The sequence below is a fragment of the Loa loa genome (assembly GCF_000183805.2).
Source record: "Loa loa unplaced genomic scaffold supercont3.106, whole genome shotgun sequence".
Lineage (NCBI taxonomy): Eukaryota > Metazoa > Nematoda > Chromadorea > Rhabditida > Onchocercidae > Loa > Loa loa.
This window is the reverse complement of record NW_018108286.1, coordinates 139,675-143,888: the sequence shown is the minus strand read 5'-3', so window position 1 is coordinate 143,888 and position 4,214 is coordinate 139,675.

Sequence of the window (4,214 nt, the reverse complement as noted above, 5' to 3'; positions counted from 1 at the left end):
CCTTTCGATCATTTTCATATTTCATTTCTGGTTGAATTGTTAAACAGCATTAAAATTAGTGAAAAAAAAATGTTTGACCAATTTACATAAAATGATTATTTCAAAAACGATAATAATGCAATAAAAATAGATTTATTCGTAAAATTAATTCATAAATTTTTGAAGTGTTAAAATATGGCTGTTATTAGCTATAGTAATTAGATTATTGCTATAGTTATAATTGGATTAATTTTGTAATTAGACTTCAATCGCTTATTAAATAATCAATAGTAAATTGCTTTTGTAACACTCATAGAAATAGCAAAACAATATTTTAATTTGTATAAATGAAATTGCAAATTACCTGTAAGATTTAGCCATGAAAATTTGGCTAGATATACCATTTTTAGGCTTTGTAATTTTTAAATCTTTCTTAGTTAGAAGTAAATTGTCGAATAGCTTTGACAGCCATTTTAATTAATTACTATTATAATTTAAGCAGAAGTGCAATTATATCACTGATATGAAAGAAATTAAAATTTTTATTGAATTAAAATGAAAAGGAAAATAAATAATTCGAAATTTATTATAACCTTATTTTACCTTAGAGCCTTAATGAAATGAAATTTAAAGGTGCTAATTAAATTTAAGATTAACTTTAAAGAAAATTATCTCCTATTTATGCTTATCTATCTCTTCCACTAATTAAAACTACTTACTGAATATTTTAAATTTCTCCCGTTATTCCGGATCTTCGATATCATAGGATTGTCTTCACAAGCGAATGGACATTATATTTTGGATTTTAATGATCGACAAATTTTGTAAAACATCAGCATGTTCCCATCCAGTAATTCAGTAAAGTTTGCACCGGCGATCCGGAATGATTTGAAAAACTTGAAATATATAATTTCCAAAAAAGCCACAAAACAGACTTGATTGCTCAGCCAAGACTATTATTGATTGCTTGGCCAAGACTATTGCTACCATTAATGAGTGAAAGATATTGAGCAAATTCTATGAATACAATAATAAACTTTTACTATTTTTATAGTTTAAATTTTGTTAAATTGTTAAGATTTCGGAAAAAAAACCATCCAAATACATTGAAAATTTTAACAAATCTCAATTAAATATGTTAAGATAGAAAATTATTTTGAACAATTATTTGAAAGATTGATTATTTCCCAATTAATTAATTAACATTCTCACATTCCACTGTTTCTCTTTTTTTTTTTTTTTGATAAAATTCCTTTGCTAAAAATGTTGAAAACTGAACCAATTATCCGATAAATTTAATCTTAAATAAGGTATTGAAAAATTTACAAAATTGTCTTACAGTATTATCTAGAACGTTACACAGTTATATTTGAAGTCGTAGAGATTATGGTTAGTATGTTTTTTTTTACAGTATTATTAATTTAAATATGCCATATTTTGAAGTGGGAAAAAAAGTTCTGTAAGATGAAAATTGATAGAAAAAGGTTGAAGTAATATTATTCAATTCATATTTTATGTTTTATCAAATCATTATTAGTCAATTCATATTTTATGTTTTATCAGTTCATTATTAATCAATTCATATTTTATGTTTTGTCAAATTATTCTTAATCAATTCATATTTTATGTTTTATCAAATCATTATTAATCAATTCATATTTTATGTTTTATCAGTTCATTATTAATCAATTCATATTTTATGTTTTATCAAGTCATTATTAATCAATTCATATTTTACGTTTTATCAAATTCATGAATGTTTATACCTCTGTTCCCCGAAAAGTTTCATCAATTCTAGTCAATTTTATTGATTGAAAACAAAAGTTATTGCAGGAATTCGTTTTCTTCTAAAGTTTTTTTTTCTTTCTTTATTTCATTCACATTTTCAACCATTCTATTTTATTCCTAACAGTTGCACAAATAATTGAATCAAATATCAATAACCATTCTATTTTATTCCGAACAGTAACAGTTGTACAAATAACTGAATCAAATATCACATACCATTTCATTTCATTCCTTTTTAATTTCTCATTTCGAGATATTTCATTTATTTGTTTGGATGAATTTACATATTTCTTCCAAATTTCATTATTATTCATTCATTTTAACGATTGATTTTTCCATCTTTCTCTTCTTTTTTTTTTAATTTCGAAATTCAATTTCTTTGCATTTTTGAAATTGAAACAAAAAAAAAATGCAAAATAAAAATTTTAACTAATAATTGTTATTTGGGTTCTTTTCTTCATTAATAAAATTGTATTTTGTTTTAATTAAAATTATGAAATTTTCGATTAAAATTTCATCTTATAATGTAATTTTTTTAAATTACCATTATTTTTGATTTCTATAGCATTAGTAAATAATAATTACTATTCATTTCTTGAAAAGCTAAAAAAAATTCGATTTAATTTTTGATTATTAAATATTATAATAATGGCAATTACTTCGGCAATAATCACATTATACAAAATAAAAATCTAATCAAAAACATTTCATAATTTCCAATTTTATAATTAGTTTCACAGCATTAGTAAATAATAATAGATATTCATTTTTTGAAAAAGTCAATAATCTAAATTTTATCTTATCATACTTGTAATTGTCACTTGATAATTTGCGCATTGATATCAAACTATATTGATAACACTTTTTTTCTCAGACAGAATATTCCAGTTTATTTAGGTTATTTCTAGTAGTAAAAGTATTTCAAATTCCATAGGATAGTTTTGGTGACATACTGGGTGATATATGAAGTAAGTTATATATTGATACCATGATATTTCGTAAAATTTTTGCGCTCACATTTTTTGCGCCCATTACTTCCCTTTCCCGAATTTTGCGCTCACAAGAATCGATATTTTACTTCATATACAGGATATTTTTAAAAATCTTCTATACGGATAATAATTAAAAGTTAAATGTAAACCATCGATTTGAAAATTTTCAATTTAATTAATTTGTTTCCAAATTGTTAATATTTAAATAATTGAAACATTTAATTGCATTGGTTTCCAATTACAGTCATGAATAACGTAATTGCTATATTTATCAAACCGGAATAATGCTATCCGGTATTTACATTTGAAGAAAAAAGTCTTTCGGTAGGATTTCCGGAATTATTTTATAATATTCCCTTATACATTTCAAATTTTGAATTCAAAAATTTTTTCCTTTCCGTGTTTTTATCTCTCCTCTCATATTTTGATCAATTATTCCACGTATGTAAACGATATATTTATCTTTTTTCGGGATATGCTACTAACTTGTTTTCCGGTATAATTGCTTTCCGGTGCAATCCTGACGAAAGATCATTTATACCATATCACGTTTATCAAATTATTATTTCATTTATATAATCCTGGCTCATCGTTATCATTCCGTTATTTCCGTTTCCCGGAAAATGTATAAGTTAAACTGGACCAAGCTATTATTATCCATTTACGATAGATATCATTTTTAAATTTTAGTTTTTTCATTTCCGTTAAATGCTTTTTTTTTCAAACCATAAATATCAAATCGAAATCTATTGTATTAACATTTATTATTTGCAATTAAAAAAAATCAAACGTGAAATTGTATTTTAAATTTGAAATTAAAATTTTTCGCAAATTTAACTCGAAGTTCAAATTTTGATAATAAAATTTAAAATGTAATTGGAAAGCATCATTTTTGAATAGAATGATAAATTTTGAAATAAATACACAATTTTGATTAATTCTCAAATAGAATAATTTAATTACACGCAATTTAATCTGAAATCAAATTTTAAATGATAATTTAAAATTGTGCTAAATCAGTGCAAACAGCATCAGAAAGAAATTTAAAAGTTAATAGGAATTTTCATAAATTAATAATATCAAATTCGATAAGTAAATATATTTTGTTAAAAAGTAATTATTCAATTAGCCGAACATTTTAACAGTAATTGAATGTTAAAATTCGTTACATAAAAAAAAATACCGAAATTACTTAGGTAAATTAAAAATTCCAATCGTCTCAGTTTATTTCAATCATCATTTTAAGCATTTCGTTTTACACACGTGGTACGTGTAAAATAACTTTTACAAACGTATATAATGTGAATCACTAACGATAACTTTCACTTAAGTCAAAGATGAAGATTCCTTTACATACGTGATATGTGTAATATAACTTTTACAAACGTATATAATGTCAATCACTAACGATAACTTTCACTTAATTTAGGAAGAAAATTTACTTTCATACATACG